The sequence below is a fragment of the Pristiophorus japonicus genome, chromosome 20 (genome assembly GCF_044704955.1).
Source record: "Pristiophorus japonicus isolate sPriJap1 chromosome 20, sPriJap1.hap1, whole genome shotgun sequence".
In the NCBI taxonomy this organism is placed as follows: Eukaryota; Metazoa; Chordata; class Chondrichthyes; family Pristiophoridae; genus Pristiophorus; species Pristiophorus japonicus.
Window position 1 is genome coordinate 11,082,950 of NC_091996.1, and position 26,381 is coordinate 11,109,330.

Consider the following 26,381-nt stretch of genomic DNA (forward strand, 5'->3'; position numbering starts at 1 on the left):
CCTTGTGATCTCCTGGGAGAAGCAAAAACCAGATAAAAACGCAAGCCAATTTGGAGAAAAAAAATCTGGGAAAATTCCTCTCCGACTCATCCAGGTGATCAAAACTAGTCCAGGAGATCACTCTGACTGTATTCGATTCCCTAAAGGACATTAGTGAACCAGATGGGTTTTTATGACCATCCGGTAATTTCATGGTCACCATTACTGATACTCGCTTTTTAATTCCAGATTTATTTAATTAACTGAATTTAAATTCCCCAGCGGTCGTGGTGGAAGTAACATCATCATAGGCAGTTCCTCGGAGTCGAGGATGACTTGCTTCCACTCTAAAAGTGAGTTCTCAGGTAACTGAGGGGTCCAATGTGGGACCCACAGTCTCTGTCAGAGGTGGGGCAGATGGTGGTTGAAGGAAAGGGTGGGTGGGGAGTCTGGGTTGACGCACGCTCCTTCCGCTGTCTACTTGGAATGTGCTTGTTCTCGGCGATGGGACTCGATGTGCGCAATGTACGGTGGAAGTAACATAAGCACTATGCTGCTATTCCCATTGTGATATTGGACTTCAATTCAAATCCCACCATCACAATTTTGAGAATTTTTATTTAGATTTAAAAGGCAAAAATCTGGAAATGGAAAAGCTGGTATTTGTAAAAGTGCCCAGGAAGGTAGCAGATCATCATGAAAACCCAATTGGTTCATGGATGTCCTTCAGGGCTGGAAACCTGCCATCGTTAGCTGGTCTGGGCATTTTGTGACTCCAGTTACACACCGACGTGGTTGAACATAAGAACATAAGAAATAGGAGCAGGGGTAGGCCATTTGGCCTCTTGAGCCTGCTCCACCATTCAATAAGATCATGGCTGATCTGATCCTGGGCTCAGCTCCACTTCCCCACCCGTTCCCCATTACCCTTGACTCATTCAAAAAGTTGACTCTTAACTGCACTCTGAAGTGGCCTGGCACGTCACTCAGTATCTGGGGATGGGCAATAATTGCCGGCCTTGCCAATGATGCCCACATCCCGAGAATGAATTTTTAAACTGGTACATCCCTCTTTTTGCACCAGATTCTTAACCAATTGCCGATGGTGTCACTTCATGATTTTCTAATTTTTCTAAACAAGACATTGCCCCTTACCCTCAGGTTCTTTTCCGTACATTATCACGGGTCATTTTTTAAAAGTTCCTTTGTTGGAACCAATAGAATTGTGGGGGCCATAGCTTGAGCATCCTGGTTGTTTTTAAAGCATCAGAATGCAACAAAGTGTGGAATATGAAAAGTGGCCCCATAGCCCATGAACAGTTTACAACAACAACAACAACAACCTGTATTTATATAGCGCTTTTAACGTTCCAAGGCACTTCACAGGAATGTTACCAAACAAAACAAATATATTTGACTCTTTCCCCTGCGCTATTGACTGGCGCTGAGACCGGCCGGGGAAAGCAGTCGGTCCAGCGACAATCCCGTGGCGATATCATCTAGAGTGTAAGGTCAGTGCTGAAATGGCAGTTTTACAACTTCTATTTATTTGTTGCAGTGGTGGGGACGTATGGGTGAGGTTTATTGAAATTTTCACCAGGATATTTTTTTATCAGCTTCCGGTGATAGGATGCCGGCTTCCGAACGCCAAAAAATTGAGTGGGCCTCCTGCGCTATTGCTCCGTTAGCGCCCGAAGAGGAGTGTGGGACGCTTCCTTTAGCGCTCGACTCTCCTCTTCGGGCGATACAACTGAGTATCCCACTTTGAGGCGGTAGACATCGCCCGGTGCTAAAGGTAGCTCCCCGGTGCCGTCACCGCCTCAAAGTGGGCCTTACTAAATTTTCAGCCCAAATTTATGTTGAAGTTCTTTTATTAGCTGTGCCCATTAAAAAGGGGAACACCTGTAAATTTGTTTGTTCTGTTGCCCTAGTGCCATTGTTATGATCTATTTTTTAAAAAAGGCATCTGTGAAAAGTGGACTGGGAAAATAGATTAAAGTGTAGGACGGTTGACGAACAGTGGTGTACATTTAAGGAGATATTTCACAACTCTCAAGATAAATATATTCCAGTGAGGAGGAAAGGGTGTAAGAGAAAAGATAGCCATCCGTAGCTAACTAAAGAAATAAAAGACGGTATCCAATTAAAAACAAGGACATACAAAGTGGCCAAAACTAGTGGGAGGACAGAAGATTGGGAAGCTTTTAAAAGCCAGCAAAGAATGACCAACAAAATGATTAAGAAAGGGAAGATAGACTATGAAAGTAAACTAGTACGAAATATAAAACAGATAGCAAGAGTTTCTATAGATATATAAAAAGGAAAAGAGTGGCTAAAGTAAATGTTGGTCCCTTAGAGGACGAGACCGGGGAATTAGTAATGGGGAACATGGAGATGACAGAAACTCTGAACAAATACGGTAGAGGACACGAACAATATCCCAACAGTGGATAGTCAAGGGGCTACTGGGGGGGAGGAACTTAACACAATCACAATCACTAAGGAGGTGATACTCAGTAAGATAATGGGACTAAAGACAGATAAATCCCCTTGACCTGATGGCTTGCATCCTAGGGTCTTAAGAGAAGTAACGGCAGTGATAATGGATGAATTGGTTGTAATTTACCAAAATTACTTAGATTCTGGGGAGGTCCCAGCAGATTGGAAAACTGCAAATGTAACACCCCTATTTAAAAAAGGAGGCAGACAAAAAGAAGGAAACTATAGGCCTGTTAGCCTAACATCTGTGGTTGGGAAAATGTTGGAGTCCATTATTAAAGAAGCAGTAGCAGGACATTTGGAAAAGCATAATTCGGTCAGGCAGAGTCAGCATGGATTTATGAAGGGCAAGTCATGTTTGACAAATTTGCTGGAATTCTTTGAGGATGTAACGGACAGAGTGGATAAAGGGGAACTAGTGGATGTGGTGTATTTGGACTTCTAGAAGGCATTTGACAAGGTGCCACATAAAAGGTTACTGCACAGGATAAAAGTTCATAGGGTTGGGGGTAATAAGTTAGCATGGATAGAGGACTGGCTAACGAACAGAAAACAGAGAGTCGGGATAAATGGTTCATTCTCGAGTTGGCAATCAGTAACTAGTGGGGTGCCACAGGGATCAGTACTGGGACCCCAACTATTTACAATCTATATTAACCACTTGGAAGAAGGGACCGAGTGTAACGTAGCCAAGTTTGCTGACGATACAAAGATGGGAGGAAAAGCTATGTGTGAGGAGGACACAAAATATCTGCAAAAGGACATAGACAGGCTAAGTGAGTGGGCAAAAATTTGGCAGATGGAGTATAATGTTGGAAAGTGTGAGGTCATGCACTTTGGAAGAAAAAAAATCAAAGAGCAAATTATTATTTAATTGGAGAAAAATTGCAAAGTGCTGCAGTACAGCGGGACCTGGGGGTATTTGTGCATGAAACACAAAAGGCTAGTACGCAGGTGCAGCAAATGATCAGGAAGGCCAATGGAATCTTGGCCTTTACTGCAAAGGGGATGGAGTATGAAAGCAGGGAAGTCTTGCTACAGTTATATAGGGTATTGGTGATGTTATATATGTAAACCTGTAAATACCTTGTACAACCACTCATCCCCTGGAGTCCCAAGGGGTCCCACAATCCCTTGGGAGCACTTGTACTTAAGGAGGCCTCACAGGCTGGAGAGGCACTCTGGAGGCCTGCAATAAAAGTCTAAGGTCACACTTTACTTTGAGTTCACAGTATCTGGTCAGACTCTTTTTTCATACATAACAACTAGCGACGAGATACAGATGACGAACACAATGATGCAGAGAACAGTGGGCATCCTGGAGAAATTTTCGGAGGGAGATGATTAGGAAACCTTTGTGGAGTGCCTCGACCAATACTTCGTGGCCAACGACCTGGAAGGAGAAGTGAACGCTGCCAAACAAAGGGCGATTCTCCTCACCGTTTGCGGCCACCAACATATGGCCTCATGAAAAATCTGCTAGCTCCAGTTAAACCCACAGAGAAACCGTACGATGATTTGTGCACACTGGTCGGGGAGCATCTGAAACTGAAGGAAAGCATTCTGATGGCGAGGTACCGGTGATACACGTACAAAAGGTCTGAAGGCCAGGAAGTGCCGAGCTATGTTGCCGAGCTAAGACGCCTTGCAGGACATTGCGAATTTGAAGGACATTTGGACCACATGCTCAGGGACTTCTTCGTACTTGGCATTGGCCATGAAGTGATACTTCACAAACTTTTGACTGTAGAGACCCCAACCTTGAGTAAAGCCATAGCGATAGCCCAGGCATTCATTGCCACCAGTGACAGTACCAAGCAAATTTTTCAGCACACGAGTGCTGCTACAAGTACTGTGAACAAAGTAATGTTATTTTTGAATCGCAACGTACAGGGCAGGCCCCACATGCCTGCAGCTGCATGCCCGCAGATGTCTCAGAGTCCACCAACAAAGGTGATGGATGCTAGGCCATTAACACCTTGTTGGCGCTGCAGGGGTGATCATCGTTTCCATTCATGCCACTTCAAAGGATACATTTGCAAGGGCTGTGGAACAATGGGGCATCTCCACCATATGTGCAGGCGAGCTGCAAACCCTGCTAATCCTGCAAACCACCATGTTGCAGAGGAAGACAGATCCACGGTGGATCACGATGAACCAGAGACCGAGGAGGCAGAGGTATATGGGGTGTAGACATTTACCACAAAGTGTCCCCCGATAATGCTGAAGGTTGAATTAAACGGACTCCCGGTGTCAATGGAGCTGGACACTGGCACAGGCCAGTCCATTATGAGCAAAAAGACTTTCGATAAATTGTGATTCAGCAAGGCCTCAAGGCCAGTCCTGACTCCCATTCGCACCAAACTGAGAACTTACACAAAGGAACTGATTCCTGTAATCGTCAGTGCTACCGTTAAGGTTTCCTACGGTGGAGCGGTGCAAAAATTACCACGCTGGGTGGTACCGGGCGATTGTCCCACGCTTCTCGGCAGGAGCTGGCTGGGAAAGATACGCTGGAACTGGGACGACGTTCGAGTGCTCTTGCCCGTTGACGACACTTCGTGTGCCCAGGTCTTAAACAAGTTCCCCTTGCTGTTCGAACCAGGCATCGGGAAGTTCCAAGGAGCAAAAGTGCAGATCCACCTAATTCCGGGGGGTGCGACCCATCCATCACAAGGCGAGAGCAGTACCATACATGATGAGAGAGAGGGTGGAGATCGAGCTAGACAGGCTGCAACTCAAGGAAATAATTTCGCTGATCGAATTCAACGACTGGGCCAGTCCGATTGTTCCAGTCCTCAAGGGAGACGGCACCATCAGAATCTGTGGTGATTCCAAAGTAACTATCAATCGTTTCTCCCTGCAGGATCAATACCCACTACCAAAGGCAGATGATCTTTTTGCGACACTGGCAGGAGGAAAGACGTTCACGAAGCTAGACTTGACGCAGGAACTGGAGGAATCATCGAAGGGCCTCACCTGCATCAACACGCACAAAGGTCTCTTCTTTTACAACAGATGCCCGTTTGAGATTCGATCAGCCGCGGCGATATTCCAGAGAAATATGGAAAGCTTACTGAAGTCGGTCCTGCGCACCTTGGTCTTCCAGGTCGACATCTTGGTTACAGGTCGGGACACAGTCGAGCATCTGCAGAACCTGGAGGAGGTTCTTAGTCGGCTCAACTGCGTGGGGTTCAGGTTAAAACGATCAAAGTGCGTTTTCCTGGTGCCTGAAGTGGAGTTCCTGGGGAGAAGAATCGCGGTGGATGGCATCAGGCCCACCGATTCGAAGATGGAGGCAATCGAGAACGCACCGAAGCCACAGAACGTGACGGAGCTGCGGTCGTTTCTAGAACTCCTGAACTACTTTGGTAACTTCTTACCGGGTCTCAGCACACTGTTAGAACCACTTGCACGCCTTACTGCGTAAAGGGGATGAATGGGTTTGGGGTAAAAGCCAAGAAAATGCCTTTGTAAAAGCTAGAAAACTGTTATGCCCAAACAAATTGCTTGTGTTGTATGATCCATGTAAGCGTTTGGTACTAGCATGTGATGCGTCGTCGTACGGGGTCGGGTGTGTATTGCAACAAGCTAATGATTCTGGGAAATTGCAACTGGTTGCTTATACACCCAGAAGTCTGTCTAAGGCTGAGAGGGCCTACAGCATGATTGAAAAAGAAGCGTTAGCGTGTGTTTATGGGGTAAAGAAAATGCATCAATATTTGTTTGGGCTCAAATTTGAATTAGAAACTGACCATAAGCCACTGATATCCCTCTTTTCTGAAAGTAAGGGGATAAATACGAATGCATTGGCCCGCATCCAGAGATGGGCGTTCACGTTGTCCGCATACAACTACGCCATCCGCCATAGGCTAGGCACAAAAAACTATACTGATGCTCTCAGTAGGCTGCCATTGCCCACCACGGGGCTGGAAATGGCACAGCCTGCAGATTTAGTCATGGTAATGGAAGCATTCGAGAGTGAGCAATCGCCTGTTACCGCCCAACAGTTTAGAACCAGGACCCCTTACTGTCCTTAGTAAAAAAAACTGTGTGCTTCACACGGGAGCTGGTCCAGTGTCCCGTTAGAAATGCAGGAAGAGATAAAGCCGTACCGGCAGCGCAAAGATGAAATGTCTATACAGGCAGACTGCCTTCTGTGGGGTAATCGGGTAGTGGTACCCAAAAATGGCAGGGACACTTTTATTAGTGATCTCCACAGTACTCACCCAGGCATTGTAATGATGAAAGCGATAGCCAGATCCCACGTGTGGTGGCCCGGTATCAATGCGGACTTAGAGTCCTGTGTGCACAAATGTAACACATGTTCCCAGTTAAGCAATGCACCCAGGGAGGTGCCACTAAGTTTATGGTCTTGGCCCTCCAAACCATGGTCTAGGGTCCATGTCGACTATGCAGGCCCGTTCTTGGGTAAAATGTTCCTCGTGGTTGTAGATGCGTACTCCAAATGGATTGAATGTGAGATAATGTCAGCAAGCACGTCCGCTGCCACTACTGAAAGCCCATGGGCCATGTTTGTCACGCATGGCCTGCCTGATGTCCTTGTGAGCGACAATGGGCCATGTTTCACCAGTGCCGAATTCAAAGAGTTCATGACCCGCAATGGGATCAAACATGTTACATCTGCCCCGTTCAAACCAGCATCCAACGGTCAGGCAGAGAGAGCAGTGCAAACAATCAAGCAGAGCTTGAAGAGGATAACTGAAGGCTCACTGCAGACTCGCCTATCCCGAGTCCTGCTTAATTACCGCACGAGACCCCACTCGCTCACTGGGATTCCACCCGCGGAACTGCTCTTGAAAAGGGCACTTAAGACAAGGCTCTTGTTAGTCCACCCTGATCTACACGAACAGGTAGAGAGCAGGCAGCTTCAACAAAGTACATACCATGATAGCACGAATGTGTCACGCGAAATTGAAATTAATGATCCTGTATTTGTGTTGAACTATGGACAAGGTCTCAAGTGGCTTCCCGGCACTTTTGTAGCCAAAGAGGGGACTGGGGTGTTTTGGGTCAAACTTTGAAATGGACTCACAGTTCACGGACTATCCAGAGCAATCCATATGAGACCCTACCTTTTTTGACCCCCCAACATGCACAGCAGTGGCAACGGACACAGCGGTTGACCACGAAGCAGGACCCATCACCCACAGCAACCCAGCAGGACTCACCACACCAGGCAGCCCAGCAAGGCCAGCTGCACAGCAGCCCAGCGAGGGCCCAACAAACGACTTACCAAAAACAACAGTTGCACAGAGACAATCAACCAGGGAAAGAAAGACCCCAGATCGACTCACCTTGTAAATAGTTACACTATTGACTTTTTGGGGGGGCGAGGGGGGGAGAGAGTGTTGTTATATATGTAAACTTGTAACTACCTTATGTAACCACCAGAGTACTCATCCCCTGGACTCCCAAAGGGCCCCACAATCCCTTGGGAGCACCTGTACCTAAGGAGGCCTCACAGGCTGGAGAGGCACTCTGGAGACCTGCAATAAAAGACTACGGTCACACTTTACTTTGAGCTCACAGTATCTGGTCAGACTCTTTATTCATACATAAAAGGTGAGGCCACACCTGGAATACTGCGTACAGTTTTGGTTTCCATATTTACGAAAGGACATACTTGCTTTGGAAGCAGTTCAAAGAAGGTTCACTAGGTTGATTCCGGAGATGAGGGGGTTGATTTATGAGGAAAGGTTGAGGAGTTTGGGCCTCTACTCATTGGAATTCAGAAAAATGAGAGGTGATCTTATCGAAACGCATAAGATTATGAGGGGGCTTGACAGGGTGAGTGCAGAGAGAATGTTTCCACATAGGGGAGACTAGAACTAGGGGGCCTAATTTTAGAATTAGGAGCTGCCCATTTAAAACTAAGATGAGGAGGTATTTCTTCTCTCAGAGGGTTGTAAATCTGTGGAATTCGCTGCCTCAGAGAGCTGTGGAAGCCGGGACATTGAATAACTTTAAGACAGAGATAGACAGCTTCTTAACTGCTAAGGGATTAAGAGGTTATGGGGAGTGGGCAGTGAAGTGGATCTGAGTCCATGATCGGATCAGCCATGATTGTATTAAATGGCGGAGCAGGCTTGAGGGGCCGTATGGCCTCCTCCTGCTCCTATTTCTTATGGTCTTGTGTTCTTATGTGAAGAAGGAAAGATGGGTTATAATGTTTTAAGTGTGTACCCATCATCTCTTAGCCTTCAGTCTGATGAGGAGCACATAAGGACAGGAGTAGGCCGTTCAGCCCACCAAGCTTGTCTGCCATTGAACTAGATCCTGGCTGATCTGTATCTCAACTCCATTTACCCATCTTTGATCCATATCCCTTGATACCCTTAGCTAACAAAAATCTATCAATCTCAGTTTTGACATTTTCAATTGAATTAGCCTCCTCAACAGGTTTTTAGGGGATGGAGTTACCGATTTGCACTACTGTTTGTATAAAGAAGTACTTCCTGACATCACCCCCGAATAGCCCCGCTGTAACTTTAAGCTTATGCCCCCTTGTCTGGACTTCCCCCACCAGCAGAAATAGTTGCTTTATCTACCCTATCAACTCCTTTGACCACCTTAAAGACCTCAATTCGACCACCCCTTAATCTTCAATGTTCAAGGGAATACAAGCCTAGTCTATGTAACCTGTCCTCATAATTTAACCATTTTAGCCCAATATCATTCTGGTGAATCTACACTGCACTGCACCCCCTCCAAAGCCAATTTATCCTTCCTGTGGTGTGCCCAGAACTGAATGCAGTACTTGAGATGGGGCCTAACCAGAGCTCTGTACAGCTGCAATGGAACATAAGTGTCAGCCGTGGCTCAGTGGGAAGCACTCTCGCCTCTGAGTCAGAAGGTTGTGGGTTCAGGTCCCAGTCCAAAGACTTCAGCACAAAAATCCGAGCTGACACTCCAGTGCAATACTGAGGGAGTGCTGCGTTGTCGGAGGTGCCATCTTTCAGATGAGATGTTAAACTGATGTCTGCCCTCTCGGGTGGATGTAAAAGGTCTCGTGGCACTATTTTGAAGAAGAGCAGGGGAGTTATCCCTGGTGTCCTGGCCAATATTTGTCCCTCAATCAACATCACAAAAAACTCAGATTATCACAGTGCTGTTTGTGGGGTCTTGCTGTGTTTGAATTGGCTGCTGCATTTCTGACATTACAACAGTGACTACACTTCAAGAAGTTATTCATTGGCTGTAAAGCACTTTGGGATGCCTAGTGGTTGTGAAAGGCGATATATAAATGCAAGTCTTTCTTTCTTCTTTTAAACATAACCCTTCATATTCTACCCCTCTTGAGACAAAGGCCCGCATTCCTATGTCTGAACTTGGACCCCTCAAAATCTCCCTGCTCATTCACAATTACCTAAAACATTTTGTCTTTTAGTCTTTTTGTGTACTTCCAGCACTTTGTTTTTTTCTAAATTCCAGATTGCATTTCGTTAATTGCTAATATGTCCTTACTATACAGTATAAATGCACACGAGGCCCATACTTGAGAGAAGGTCACTCTGTGACCAGTAACCTTTATTAGTCAGCACTCAAGTGATGAAGGTGGGTGGAGCTTCCCCTTTTATACCTGAAAGTCCAGATTAGGAGTGTCTCCCACAAGTTCACCACCTAGTGGTCAATTTTCTCTTGGTGTACAACTTAGGTCAGTTTATACATGGGTTATAATGACAGTTAAATACATGACAATTGCAGTCTCTCCTTCTTATCTGAAATGTGGTGATGGGGAGGGAACGAGATAGGGGTGAAGTGGGGCAGTGAATGGGATAAGTATCATCTGAAATGAGACAGGTCATTTTTTTTTTATACGTTCATGGGATGTGGTCATTGCTGGCAAGGCCAGCATTTATTGTCCATCCCTAATTGCCCTTATGAAGGTGGTGGTGAGCCGCCTTCTTGAACCGCGGCAGTCCATGTGGTGAAGGTGCTCCCACGATGCTGTTAGGGAGGGAGTTCCAGGATTTTCACCCAGTGTCGATGAACAATCGGCGATATATTTCCAAGTCAGGATAGTGTGCGACTTGGAGGGGAATGTGGAGGTGGTCCTGCTCCCACGTGCCTGCTGCCCTTGTCCTTCTGGGTGGTAGAGGCTGCAGGTTTGGGAGGTGCTGCCGAGGAGCCTTGGCGAGTTGCTGCAGTGTATCTTGTAGATGGTACACACTGCAGCCACGGTGCGCCGGTGGTGGAGGGAGTGAATGTGTAAGGTGGTGGATGGGGTGCCGATCAAGCGGGCTGCTTTATCCTGGATCGTGTTGAGATTCTTGAGTGTTGTTGGAGTTGCACTCGTCCAGGCAAGTGGAGAGTATTCCCTCACAATCTTGACTGGGAAAGGGATAGGAATAAATGTGAAGTGGGGCAGGGAATGGGACAAGAATCGCCTGAAGTGGGGCATGGAATGGGACGGGAATGGGATAGGAATAATCCTGAAGTGGGAAAGGGAATGGGATAGGAATCGCCTGAAGTGGGGCAGGGAATTGGATGGGAATGGGATAGGAATAATCCTGAAGTGGGACAGGGAATGGGATAGAGATAATCCTGAAGTGGGACAGGGAATGGAATAGGAATCGCCTGAAGTGGGGCAGGGAATGCGATAGAGATAATCCTGAAGTGGGACAGGGAATGGGATGGGAATAATCCTGAAGTGGGACAGGGAATGGGATAGGAATCGCCTGAAGTGGGGCAGGAAGTGGGACGGGAATAATCCTGAAGTGGGACAGGGAATGTGATAGAGATAATCCTGAAGTGGGACAGGGACTGGGATGGGAATAATCCTGAAGTGGGGCAGGGACTGGGATGGGAATAATCCTGAAGTGAGGCAGGGAATGGGACGGGAATAATCCTGAAGTGGGACAGGGAATATGATAGAGATAATCCTGAAGTGGGACAGGGACTGGGATGGGAATAATCCTGAAGTGGGGCAGGGACTGGGATGGGAATAATCCTGAAGTGAGGCAGGGAATGGGATTGGAATAATCCTGAAGTGGGACAGGGAATGGGAATAGGAATCGCCTGAAGTGGGACAGGGAATGGGATGGGAAGCGGGGCAGGGAATGGGATGGGAAGCGGGGCAGGGAATGGGATGGGAAGCGGGGCAGGGAAATGGGGTGGAAATAATCCTGAAGTGGTCAGGGAATGGGATAGGAATAATCCTGAAGTGGGACAGGGAAATGGAATGGGAAGCGGGGCAGGGAATGGGATGGGAAGTGGGGCAGCAGCAGCAGCATGTGGCTGGGTTTTTTTTTTGTTTACCGCTGGGCGGGGCCTGTTGCCGGGAGACGCGCGCGTGGGCCAGCGTCGACACGTCACGTCCGTTGCTAAGCGCGGCGCGGTTTCCGGTGCGGTGGTAAGCTGCGCTTGTTTCTCCGGCACTGAGAGAGCGAGCCAGGGCAGAGACACTAACGCTCGGTCGCTCTATGGAGACAAAGAACAGGTAAAACAACAAGAAGATCATTAATGCGAAAGGGGATTTGGTTTTGGATGCCCGGGGCGGGCGGCTGTGGCCGCTGTGGTGGGGGGGGGGTGTAGAGGTGAGCAAAGGCCGGCCGTTGCCCGAGCGGGCGGGCGGTCACCTAGCGACGCGTGGACCGGGACTGCTCTCTTCCCCCTTGGGGGCGGGCGGGCGCGCGCGAGGAACTAGTCTGCAAGCTCCTGGAAGTTTGTAAATCCACCCCCCCCCCCAAAAAAAAAAACTTCTGTAAAAGTTTGCTGTTTGTAAATATTCTGCAGCCCCCTCCCCTGAATATTGTTATGCAAACTCCTTGTTTCTGCACAACAAAAATACTCAACAACCCCCCAATCCCCATATATTCTGCACCCCCCTGAATATTGCTTTGCAAACCCCTTGTTTCTGCACAGCAATTTCCTGTTTTAAAATCTCAACAACCCCCACCCCACCCCTATATATTCTGCACCCCCCCCTATATATTCTGCACCCCCCCATATTTGTTGTGCAAACCCCTGTTTCTGCATGTATTCCATTATCTGTCCGATTTTACATACTCAATACCCCCACCGTATATTGAGCAACCCCCATATATCGTTCTGCGTGCCCAGTTTTCTGTTTTTAAATCTCAACAACCCACCCCGCCCCCCCCCCCCCAACCTGCATACCCTACCCCCTGCCCCCCTCCCATATATCCTCTGCAAACCCTTGTTTTTGCATGTCCACTCCGATTGCTGATGGGTCTCGTTTGTCTAAGCCTCCCTCCTTACTTTTTTTTTTGCTTCCCACACTCCAGAAACTGTCTCTTCCCCTCCCTCCCCACCAAAAAAAAAATGTTTTCTGCTCCAGCGGGGCAGGCGATCCTGGGCACGAGCCGATTGCTCATGATCTTATCAATTGCTAAAAGACGAGGCAAGTTTTTAAATTGTTAAATGTTGCAATCCTCCATCTAATATTTTGGAACTGACAGCTACACTTGCCTCTGATACCGCCGTGCACGTATTACATAATTTTGTTTTTATCGCGCGGAACCGAACATCGCAATGCTCGCTGACAGTTCCATATACAGGAAGTGTACTTTGAATCACAACAAATATATTTTTTTATTGTGGTAGAAAGCTTTCCATATTTTGCAGATATGGTTGAAATCATCTGTACATTCCAATGCATGTATTTTACACTCAAACTCGATTTCTGTAATGTCTAAATGGTAAGGTGACTATAAAAAGTGACACCTAGACATGATTTATTGTAAAGATTGTTATGGTACCTGGCTTATTTTGACTGACGAAATGCAAAAGTAAACTTTCATGTCCTATTGTTAACATAAAATGAAGCACGTCTTGATTTGACTTTTACCTTTTGCCAGTAGATTACTGTGCCTTTCAGTATACTGGTTATCTGATTTGTATGGGGCACAGCATATTGAATTGGCAATTTTCCCTCGCTGGAGATAGGTCAGTTCCATCTTTTTTTTTAAAGAGTTGAATGTATTGGGTGAACTTACCTGTAAATAAATGTATTATAAAGATGTAACATGATTTAACCTGAATTCTCAAGCTATTTTGTAATGTTCTCTCTATCTCTCATTCCTCCTTTTAAGATGCTCCTTAAAACCTACCTCTTTCTGCCCTAATATCTCCTTGTATGACTTGGGGTCAAATTTTGTTTTGAAGCGCTCCTGTGTAGCGCCATGGGATGTTTTACGAAGTTAAAGGTGCTATAATTTATTGTTGTATGGGTGCAGTGGGCCACATGTGCCATGCGAGCCGTGACAATCCGGACCTCAAAAGCTTTTGCTTATATTTTCTGCTTCCTGGCTTGTCTTCTTCTGAATATTTGTGGCTTGGAGAGAGTTGTCCTTAATGTTTCCCCTCTGGTGGGTGAATCCTTAATCCGAACATTGCGATGTTGATATATAAGCAGTTTGAGATGTGCAAATGAATGGAACCTGGATTTAATCTGCAGGCGTGACCTCCAAGGCTTCCATGGTGCACACCTTAAATAACCGACCAAGAGCAAACCTTGGATACCCCTGCTATAACACAGTATCAAAATTTGCTTGTGAATCATGTTCGTTTCAATTTACCGATATTATATCTCCAGTTTTGTATGTAATGCTGCTGTGGGCATGATGCCATAGGTTTGGGTCCAATACTTCTAGTGGAACTAAAAAGTACAACTGGAGGTCACAGCAGTGAATGTTCCTTGGCAGTGTGTTAACTGGGCTATCAATTTTGCATGTGCATAGAAAGATGGTAATTATGCTGCGAAAACACAATTGTGCAGTTATGTTCAGTTGCCAGACTTCCTGATTTTGGGGATGGTGAGGAAGTTGCATTGACGAGATGGCTTGTTGTAAAGGCAATATAAATCAACCAGTTGTTTGCTTAAAAACATGTATCTAGGTGATAATGAATGGGACTGCCTTAAAAAAAAAACTAATTTGAAATCCTATTAAAACACAAGATTTTAAGAAAAGGCCATTTGGCCCATTGTTTGGATAAGAACATACGAATTAGGAGCAGGAGTCGGCCATTTGGCCCCTCAAGCCTGCTCCACCATTCAGTGAGATCACGGCTGATCTTCTACCTCAACTCCACTTTCCTGCACTATCCCCATATCCCTTGATTCCCTTAATATCCAAGAATCTATCGATCTCTGTCTTGAATATACTCAAAGACTGAACCTCCACCACACTGAGTGAAGAAGTTTCTCCTCATCTCAGTCCAAAATGGATGCTCAACCTCATGCAGCCTAGAATCCAACTGCATTTGAATGGTGCTAAAGTCTGGCTCTTCTACCTTTTTTGTTGACCTAGATGGTTTTAAATAAAAAATATTTCTATAGACACACAAATGATCTCAAAACACACACATTTGTTTGTTTATAGTTTCCAAGGTTTTGTATCAAATTTCCGTAAGCCTCAAAAATGATTCAGGTGACATTTTGTCAGCTGAAGATTCAACTACAATAAAGAGGCTAGTGACTTTAAAATAAAAAATGCACGATGAACACATTTAAAAAAAAAAATTTAACAAAGGAACTGCAATCCCAAATGTGGCTGATTGCAGGTGTTGTCTGACTAAGCAGTTCACAACAGAAATAAGAATTAGGAACAGGAGTAGGCCATCTAGCTCCTCGAGCCTGCTCCGCCATTCAACAAGATCATGGCTGATCTGGCCGTGGACTCAGCTCCACTTACCCGCCCGCTCCCCATAACCCTTAATTCCCTTATTGGTTAAAAATCTATCTATCTGTGACTTGAATACATTCAATGAGCTAGCCTTAACTGCTTCCTTGGGCAGAGAATTCCACAGATTTACAACCCTCTGGGAGAAGAAATTCCTTCTCAACTCTGTTTTAAGGCTGTGCCCCCTAGTTCTAGTCTCCCCGACCAGTGGAAACAACCTCTCTGCCTCGATCTTGTCTATCCCTTGCATTTTTAATTTAATTAAGTACAGGTATCTTCACTTGCCCGAAGTAAAGATTTGGAAACTTGTTAGGAAATCCAGCAAACTGCACGTATTCAAAATGCACTGATGTGGTCAGAACTGTTTGGAAATTTAAAAAAAAAGAATCCACCGCAGGCCAAGGCTTTTGAGACTGACTGAAGCCTTAAAATAAAAAAATTTCAGGAGGGCATTAAAACACACAAGACAGCGGGTAAACTCACCGTTATTGTAAAATACACATTTGAATTTTTAAAAATCTTCTTCAAAACCTTATTTTGAGTATTTACAAATTTCAGTTGCTGAGGGGAAAAAAATGGCGTATGAAAATCTTTCAAATAGCAATTTGATTTATTCAGTTCCATTTTAAATGCTGACATGTTTCTATGGGTTTTTTCCATTATAAATATTTACATAAAATGCTGGCGTGGAGCAAGGCTTGTGAGCTGGAAGTGTGTGCATGCACAGACTTTTAAAGAATTATATAGGTATGAGGCTGTCTTTCTCCCCCAACCCCTTCCATCAGGAACGGTAGCATAGTGGCTAAGTTACGGGACTAGTAATCCAGAGATGTGAGTTCAAATCCCACTACGGCAGCTGTGGAATCTGGAATAAAAAGCTAGTGTCAGTAATGGTGACCATGAAACTACCGGATTGTTGTAAAAACCCATCTGGTTCACTAATGTCCTTTTAGGGAAGGAAATCTGCCGCCCTTACCCAGTCTGGCTTATATGTGACTCCAAACCCACAGCAATGTGATTGACTCTTAACTGCCCTCTGAAATAGCCCAGCGAGCCACTCAGTTGTAATAAACTATAATAAGAATAAAACAGGACGGACCACCTGGCATTGATCTTGGCACAGGCTTCAGATGCGACGATGGCCCATCCAGTCCTGTTGACCCTGCAAAGTCCTCCTCACTAACATCTGGGGACTTGTGCCAAAATTGGGAGAGCTGTCCCACAGATTAGTCAAGCAACAGCCTGACATAGACATAACCTTTCAGCCAATGTCCCAGACTCCTCCGTCACCATCCCTGTGTATGTCCTGTCCCGACAGGACAGACCCAACCGAGGTGGCTGCACAGTGGTACACAGTCGGGAAGTTGTGACCCTGGGAGTCCTCAACATTAATTCCGGACCCTATGATGTCCCATGGCTTCAAGTCAAACATGGGCAAGGAAACTTCTTGCTGATTACCACCAATCGCCCTCAGCTGATGAATCAGTACTCCTCCATGTTGAACATCACTTGGAAATAGCACTAAGGGTAGCAAGAATGTACTCTGGGTGGGGGCCTTCAATGTCCATCATCAAGAGTGGCTCGGTAGTACCATTACTGACTGAGCTGGCCGAGTCCTGAAGGGCATATCTGCCAGACTGGGCCTGCAGCAGATGGTGAGAGAACCATCACGAGGGAAAACTTACTTGACCTTGTCCTCACCATTCTTTCTGTTGCAGCTATCCATGACCGCATCACTGGACAGTCATTGTGGAGATGAAGTTCTGTCTTCATACTGAAGAAGCCCTCCATCATACTGTGTGGCACTACCACTCTGCTAAATGCGATAGATTCAATACAGATCTAGCAGCTCAAAACTGAGCATCCATCAATAGCAGCAGAATTGTATTCCACCACAATCTGTAACCTCATGGCCTGGCATATCTCTCCCTCTAATATTACCATCAACCCTGGTTCAGTGAGTGCAGAAGAGCATGCCAGGAGCAGCACCAGGCGTACCCAAAAATGTATTGCCAACCTGGGGAAGCTGCAACACAGGACTGACTACATGCATGCTAAACAGTGGAAGCAGCATGCTATAACCAGAGCTAAGCGATCCCACAATCAATGGATCAGATCAATGCTCTGCAGTCCTGCCACATCTAGTCGTGAATGGTGGTGGACAATTAAAAACTAAGGGGAGGAGGCGGCTCCATGAATATCCCCAGGCCTCAATGCACGCAAGTGCAAAAGACAAGGCAGAAGCGTTGGCAACCATCTTCAGCCCGAAGTGCCGAGAGTATGATCCATATCGGCCTCCTCCTGTGTCCCCACCATCACAGAAGCCAGTCTTGAACCAATTTGATTCATTCCACGTGATATCAAGAAGTGGCTGAGTGCACTGGATACTGCAAAGGCTATGGACCCAGACAGCATCCCGGCTGTGTGCTGAAGACCTGTGCTCCAGAACTAGCCGCACCTCTAGCCAAGCTGTTCAGTACAGCTGCAACACTGTCATCTATCCGACAATTTGGGAAAACTGCCCAGGTTTGTCCTGTCCACAAAAAGCAGGACAAATCCAATCCGGCCAATTACCGCCCCGCATCAGTCTACTCTCAATTATCAGCAAAGTGATGGAAGATGTCATTGACAGGGCTATCAAGCGGCACTTACTCACCAATAACTTGCTCACCGATGCTCAATTTGGGTTCTACCAGAACCACTCGGCTCCAGACCTCATTAAAGCCTTGGTCCAAACATGGACAAAAGAGCTGAATTCCAGAGGTGAGGTGAGAGTGACTGCCCTTGACATCAAGGCAGCATTTGACTGAGTGTGGCATCAAGGAGCCTTAGTAAAATTGAAGTCAATGGGAATCAGGGTGAAAACTCACCACTGGCTGGAGTCATACCTAATACAAAGGAAGATGGTTGTGGTTGTTGGTCAATCATCCCAGCCCCAGGAATTCCTCCGGGCAGTGTCCTAAGCCCAACCATCTTCAACTGTTTCATCAATGACCTTTCCTCTATCATAAGGTCAGAAGTAGGGATGATCGCTGATGATTGCAGTGTTCAGTTCCATTCGCAACTCCTCAGAAAATAAAGCAGTCCATGCCAGCATGCAGCAAGACCTGGACAACATTCAGGCTTTGACTAAAAACTAGCAAGTAACATTCGCGCCACACACATGCCAGGCAATTGCCATCTCCAACAAGTGAGAGTCTAATCACCTCCCCTTGATACTCAACGGCATTACCATCGCCGAATCCCCCACCATCAACATTCTGGGGGGAGGGGGGGTTAGAAAAGAGAGTCACCATTGACCAGAAACTGCGCCGGCCACACACACACTGGCAACACGAGCAGGTCAGAGGCTGGGTATTCTGTGGTGAATGTCTCACCTCCTGACTCCCCAAAGCCTTTTCACCATCTACAAGGCACAAGTCAGGAGTTGTGATGGAATACTCCACTTGCCTGGGCGAGTGCAGCTCCAACAACACTCGAAGCTCAACACCATCTAGGACAAAGCAGCCTGCTTGATTGGCATCCCATCCACGACATTCAACATTCACTCCCTCCACCACCGGCGCACCGTGGCTTCAGTGTGTACCATCTACAAGATGCACTGCAGCAACTCGCCAAGACTTCTTCGGCGGCAGCTCCCAAACCCATGACCTCGAGCACCTAGAAGGACAAGGGCAGCAGGCGCATGGGAATACCATCACTAAGTTCCCATCCAAGTTGCACACCATCCGAAGTTGGAACTACATCACCGTCCTTCATTGTTGCTGGGTCAAAATCCTGGAACTCCCTCCGTAACAGCACTATGGGAGTATCTTCACCATATGGTCTGCAACGGTTCAAGGCGGCGGCTCACCACCAACTTCTTGAGGGCAATTAGGGATGGGCAATAACTGGTGGCCTTGCCAGTGCCGCCCACATCCCGGAACGTATACAAACATAAGAAATAGGAGCAGGAGTAGGCCATTTGGCCCCTCGAGCCTGCTCCGCCATTCAGTAAGATCATGGCTGATCTGATCTTGGCCTCATCTCCACTTCCCTGCCTGCTCTCCATAACCCTTGACTCCCTTATCATATTCTCTACCACAAAGTTGTTGAGGCCAATTCACTAAATATATTCAAAAAGGAGTTAGATGTAGTCCTTACTACTAGGGGGATCAAGGGGTATGGTGAGAAAGCAGGAATGGGGTACTGAAGTTGCATGTTCAGCCATGAACTCATTGAATGGCCTACTCCTGCACCTATTTTCTATGTTTCATTGACCCAGTCTCCACAGCTTTCTGGGGTAGAGAATTCCAAAGATTCACTACCCTCTGAGAGAAGAAATTCCTCCTCATTTCTGTTTTAAATGGGCGACCCCTTATTCTAAAACTATGCCCCCTAGTTCTAGATTCCCCACAAGGGGAAACATCCTCTCTGCATCTACCCTGTCAAGACCCCTCAGAATCTCATATTTCATTTAAGATCACACCTCATTCTTCTAAACTCCAATGAGTACAGGCACAACCTGCTCAACCTATCTTCATAAGACAACCCCTTCATCTCAGGAATCAACTTTGTGAACCTTCTCTGAACTGCCTCCAATGCAAGTATATCCCTCCTTTAAATACTGTGTGGTGTCACCAACGCCCTGTGCAGTTGTAGCAGGACTTCCCTGCTTTCATACTCGCCTCCACCCTCCTTGCAATAAGTGCCAACATTCCATTTGCCTTTTCAAGCAGTCTCACAGCTTGGCACTATTCTTGTTGCTATTCTCTCCAGTGCATGCATGGTACTTTTGAAGAAATAGTAACCAAAATTGTACACATCACTCCCGAGTATGCTCTGGCCAGGTTACATCAGTGTAACCTCTAGACATGTACTCCACTGTTCCAGCTGTGTATCCCAACATTCTTTTTGTCTTTCTAATTACGTTTCCGTCTTTTTGCCTCGACTTTGAAAGTGCTGAGTCCACTGTTCCCCTTTTTCTGAGTCTCCCTTTGCAAATTCAATTCCTTCATTGCATACTTTGTCTTGCCATTTGTATGCTCAACTGATCTGAATCCTTCTGCAAATAGTTATCTATGTGCTCTGTCCCTTCAGAGCAAAGCGAAGCTATTTCTGATGTGTGGGGCAAAAATTCACAGGTACACTGCACTGTGAAATATAGCCTACTTTACATGCAATGTGATGTACCTGTTCCTCCTTTTAGCATTGGAGTTTTGGGTAAACTGTGAAACACATGGATTATTAAAGGTTTAAAAGTAATCCATGAGTTTCCTAATATACCATACAGATTCCAGTACCCTGTACTGATTTTGCTGACAATGAAACATTATTTCAGTGGGCGACTGCTAAATGTATGAGAGATAGTGGAAGCAGCTGGTATTGATTCGTTCAAATGCAAATTAGATGGATCTCTTTCAACAAATAATATTTTGGGATACAATGTATGAGTAATTTGAGATATGGTGTGCAGTAAGTAGCATGCTTGGGAAAACAGGTGATTTTGGACCTCTGGTTTCCAAAGCGCTCCAACAGTGGGATTTTTCCTGAACGTGTGTGGGTCTGTTGGAGACTAATTGATAGAGATTGATTGCAGTGATTAGTCAACACCTCCATTATCATTGTATCATGCGATTACCAGGATGGTGGAGGGTGAACTAGAACGACCGTGGTCATTTTTTATCTCTCCATTCCTATGTTCAATTATTCAATCTCGCTATATAAGTTGCACCTTCAGCAGCTGTTTCATTCTGCAAAACCCAATGTTTCACAGGGCACTCAACACGTTTTGTGAGGTGGCTTCGTTCCCTTCCTCTGACATTGAAGCATCGTTTTGGCATGGTTGCCATCTTGATCTGGCTGTAATGCCTTTATAGCCCAATGTTGCGAAAATGCCGTAAATTCACACACTGGATCAATTCAATGCAGTTTTCATACGAATTGTCTAAAACATTGCATATGGGGAAAGGAATATAATTGTAAAGTAGCAAAAAAAATCCTGAGGTAGTGATACTTACCTAACGGGTCCAAGGTCCAAATCTGGAATTCCAGTATTTCCTTGTTTTTTGAGCCTTCCCCCTGTAAAAGTCCGATTAGGCTTTTTCTACATATTTTGGTTACACCTTGAGTACTAGAAGATGACATGACTGCTTCCCTAAGAATGTATTCTCATCCCTAGTACGTGCAATACTGTTTAGAGGGCAGTTGACTACTTTCTCAGCCCAGCAGGCTCTAGCTTGTCCAACATGAACATTTTGAGCACTGGCCCCTTGCGCTTCCCAAATGCTTGCTCATCATTGCTTGTGTTTTTTTAAAACTCTTAAGTCAGCAGTAATGGATTGTGAATAGGTATCCTGTAATAGAGGAGAACCCTGCGGTTGTATCTTGAAGTTGTATAGCCTTAGGATAGATTAGATACCAATGGTGTAGCCTTTCCAAATTTGTAAATTTAAAACAGTTCAATAAAATGATGTGGTGTATCAATGAGCTGTGGAAATAGAATATGTATCACCTTAATATTCCAGTGTCTAGAGAGCAATTGTGCTGCTTAGTCTCCAAGTGACTTTATTGAATTTTCAAAATCCTCCGAGGTACCTTTCACATGTTATGGTAGATGAACCTTTACCTAGCCGCTGTACACAGTCGTAAAAGTGGTTTTCTATGTGATGAGAAAGCTGCATATGTTCTCCATCATCATGCAGCTCTCTGGCGGAGGCCCAGGACCGTGGCAGATTGGGAGGTAACTCGCAATTCCATGCCTACTGGCTGTTACCCAGGCCAGTTGTTAACTCCATCAGAATGTAGCTTTACACCTCCTACAGAGAAACCAAATGTACTCTGCTGAAATGACTCGTGATGTATTTCGAGTTGGTCTCAGAGCCCGTGGAAAGAGTTGGTGATAGATTCACAAAGTCTTAAGTTTCTGTACAGTAGGAGCATGCTGCACTGGTTGTGGCTTTCTCTGAAGAAGTGCAAATCTTTCCTGAGCCTGAGGTGTGGGAAGATTATGCAGTATTGATTTTAAGCTGTGTATTTTTAGCAGAGCCAGATCTAATGTTCGTATGTGTGATTGAGCCTGATGGGTTGGCAATTCCAATTTCCCTACAGTGAATGTATCCTTGTGGAAGTGGTATTAGCTGAGATTATCTGTATCAAGCACCATTCTAGCTTCTTGCTTTACAGTGTCTCATTTGCAAAAACGTAGCTCTGTGATCTTATCTCTGTATCAGAGTGCAATCTTTTCCCCTCCATCTTCCCCACACAATGCCATTTTCTCCTTTCCTTTCTTGAAAGTTGGTATGCCTAGCAGTAACTCTCAGCACCTTTTTATGTGTAAGCGATTTGGCCATGGTGACGATCATAGCAAGTCAAATCCAATCCTATTCTCGCTCAATGGATACAGGTGTCAGTCACTCTATGGCAGTCACTGGTTGACTTATTTTGTTCCCTCCCTACGTTGACACTCCAGCCAGTACTGAGGGAGCGCTGCAATGTCGGAGGTGCCGTCTTTTGGATGAGACATTAAACCGATGTCTGCCCCTTGGGTGTATGTAAAAGATCCCATAGCACTCTTTTGAAGAAGAGCAGGGGAGTTCTCCCCAGTGTCCTGGCCAATATTTATCCCTCAACCAACATCGCAAGTTAAATTTGATGTTTTTTTCCCCCTCTTTATATAAGTGCAGACATCATCATTTTGCAAGAATCTGCACGTTAATATCAAAAGTGTTGGCATGAGCAGATTGTGATTTTAAAAGGCCAATGGTGTTGTATTTTAAATTTGTGGCTAGTTTACGGGCCCCACTGTATCAGATTTAGACACCAGCCATTGGGACCTATGAAGTAAGATCCAGCTTCTAGCAATAAGTGTCTTTAGGGTTTTATGGAGAAGTTAAAATGGCTAAATTCAACTATTTAAAAAAAAAACCTGCTGGTTGATTCTCCAAACCTTTGCATAGTAAGCACCTTTACAACAGAGCTAGTTTTAAAAATCAGCGTTTAAATCTGGTATATTATCAGTGAGGTTACTTTACAGCAAGAGTCTGACAGGCTGGAAACAACATCTCTGCCCCGTGTAGCAGTTTTAAATGGTCTCGCCCCTTTAATTCACCCTGTGCTTCAAACAGTAGGGAGTCATCTGAGTTTGTTGACGTTCAAGTGACAGTTTGTGCGATAGCTATTTCCCCGCCGATTAAGCTCGCAGTTTAGAACATCTTTCATTTGAATGACCTGGAATAGAAGGTTAAGTAAAATGTGCAGGTCTGGGCAGCAGCTATGATAATATGTAAAGAGCACAATGTGTGCCTTCCTGAGTCATTTCACAACTTCCCAAATCAATGTGAAATTAACAGCATGGTTTCAGTCTGTGGGCTGAAAATACCATTTGCTGTTAATTAATGTTTTTAACGCACAGCGTGATCCGTCCAATAACTACTTCTGTAAGCAGCTAAACTTCTAGTATATTGCATCGTGGAGGGAAGATTCATAATTGGCTATTAGTTAACCAGGAAATGTATTTAAGATTTAACATTCAGACAGTTGTCCTTTTTTCCTCTCGCTCTGTTTTATTCTCATTTTATCAAGTTCATTTCATCTATTTGGTCATATCTTTGCAAATGTCTCCGTCTCCCAAACAATTGAATCTGTTTTTAGAGAGGAGACGGCGGGGCTGGCAGGGAGGGCACTGGCAGAGCAAGACCGACTGAGTGATGCTCTGAAAGTGTGCTTTTAATCTTGTTTTTAAAATGAGCTGCTAATCAGTGCTAAAACTAAATTGAACAGCACAGTTTGCAGAGTTAACTCTTTTGACATTGACAATGCAAGTATCCCCCACCCACTCAGTAAAATGGCTGAAGAATCATAACTAAGGTTTTAATCTTAAAAAAAAAAATGTTGTTTCCAGGAAATTAGTTTTACATAGAATTTATGGCACTGAAACAGGCCATTCGGCCCAATATGCCAGCATTTATGCTTCACTCGAGCCTCCTCTCACCCTTCTTTATCTAACCCTAGCAGCATAAAAACAGGTTATCTGATCATTATCACACTGCTGTTTGTGGGAGCCTTGCTGTGCACAAATTGGCTGCCGTGACTCCCACATTAAACAGTAAATACACTTCAAAAAGTATTTCATTGGCTGTGAAGCTCTTTATGTCTGGTGGTTGTGAAAGGTGCTATGTAAATGCAAGTCTTTCTTTCATATCCTATTCCTTTCTCTCGTGTAGTTAGTTAGCTTCCCCTTAAATATATCTATGCTGTTCATCTCAACCACTTCTTGTGGTAGCGAATTCCACATTCTTATCACTCTTTAGCACCTTTGGACATTTTACTATGTTGAAGGCACTATATAAATGCAGGTTGTTTAGGTAAAGAAGTTTCTCCTGAATTCCCTTTTGAATTTATTGGTGACTTTCTTTATAGTTCCTAGTTTTGGTCTTTCCATAAGTGGAAACATCTTCTCTATGTCTACCCTATTAAACCCCTTCATAATTTTAAAGACCTCTATCAGGCCATCCCACAGCCATCTCCTTTTCCAGAGAAAAGAGCCCCAGCTTGTTTAGCCTTTCCTGATTAATATATCCTCTCAGTTCTGGTATTCTCCTTGTGAATGTTTTTTTGCACCTTCTTCCTCTATATCCTTTCTACAATATGGAGACCAGAACTGTGCACAATAGTCAATTCTGGTCTAACCAAGGTTCTACACAAGTTTAACATAACTTCTGTACTTTTCAATTCTAGTTAGTAATTATTTGTTTTTTATGACAGACTTTCAAGGGACATGTCTATTGTAAAAATGGTATCTTATTCATATTTTGCTTATGGCTTTAGTTTTTGAAAAAGAATACATTTGTGTGTGCTATTCTTTTTATAATTGATTTCCAGGAGTTTATTTGGAAGTAGTTGTTATTTCATTCAAATGCAAATTAGATGGATTTCTTTCAGCAAATAATATTTTGGGATACGATATGAGTAATTTGAGACATGACATACAGTAAGTAGCATGCTTGGGAGGAACAGGTGACTTTGGACCTATGGTTCCCAAAGCGCTCCAACAGTGGGATTTTCCCTGCACATGTCTGGGTCTGTTGGAGACTAATTGATAAGAGATTCACTCGCACCATTTCCCCCTCACCCATCACTCCTCTGCTCGCTGACCTACATTGGCTTCCGCCTAAGTAATTTCAAAATTCTCATCCTTTATTTTCAAATCCCTCCATGGCCTTGCCCCTCCCTATCTCTGTAATCTCCTCCAGCCCCACAACCCCCCGTGATGTCTGCGCTCCTCTAATTCTGCCCTCTTAAGCATTCCTGATTATAATCATTCAACCATTGGTGGCCATGCCTTCGGTTGCCTAGGCCCCAAGCTTTGGAACTCACTGCCTAAACCTCTTCCCCTCTCTACCTCTCTTTCCTCCTTCAAGATGCTCCTTAAAACATACCTCTTTGACCAAGCTTTTGGTCACCTGGGCTAACTTCTACTTATGTGGCTCGGTGTCAAATTTTTATCTCATAATACTCATGTGAAGCACCTTGGGACGTTTCACTTCGTTAAAGGTGCTATATACATACAAGTTGTTGTTGTTGAGATTGATTACAGTGATTAGTCAGCAACTTCATTATCATTTTATCACGTTTGTACAGATTGCTAAAAAAATAGAGGGCATGGATTGGCTGCAGTCCTTCGAAAGGGATCTTGAGTGAAGAAGCCTGATCTAGATGGTAAATTGTTATAGTTGTGTTGATCAGTAATGGGCTATAGGTCCACTGGAGCCTTGTTTGATTGCTTTAGGGGCTCAACGCCTTTCCCAAGAATTTGCATGGTTTGGGGTGGGCCTCGCCATACTCAGTTGTTTGAGTTGAATTGTCTCTGAGCGAGGTGGGTGTTGATGGTTTTTTCCTATCTTTTCTTATATTTTATGGTGGCCAGATGTGCTTCTTGGTGCTTTACCCTGCATGGTGATTGCAAGTTCCTATTGGGGAAGTAAATTGATGGAATAGGAAGTCCATACCGAATGTAGGTGTCTAACATCCTTGCCTGTTGTTTTCTACCATTTTGTGACATGTACATCAGCCACTGTCTCTATGCTGTAATGTACATCTGTGACTGTCATTTTGCAGCAGCCTTCCTTCCGTATTCAGTCTTGGTGAAATATATTTTTTTTCTAGAACTTGCTTGCTGTTTAGACTTGGCATGTAAGTGCTTGATGTAACTTATGATTTATGTCTTTTGCTAAAGGCACCCATCCTGTATGCAAT

At 45.0% G+C, this 26,381-nt stretch overlaps 1 protein-coding gene across 3 annotated transcripts in view; it reads left to right on the forward strand.

Annotated features, from left to right (window-relative positions):
* The first annotated feature begins 11,840 nt into the window (after nt 1-11,840).
* Nucleotides 11,841-26,381, forward strand: part of LOC139233160 (nucleus accumbens-associated protein 2-like) — a 101,910-nt gene continuing 87,369 nt past the window's right edge. For 2 of the 3 annotated variants that reach the window (XM_070863748.1, XM_070863749.1), the window contains exons 1-2: nt 11,841-11,941; nt 13,323-13,410. The gene's annotated coding sequence lies outside the window, so the exon portion shown is untranslated. The remainder of the gene's footprint in view (nt 11,942-13,322; nt 13,411-26,381) is intronic. The other variant, XM_070863747.1, reaches the window with a different exon arrangement.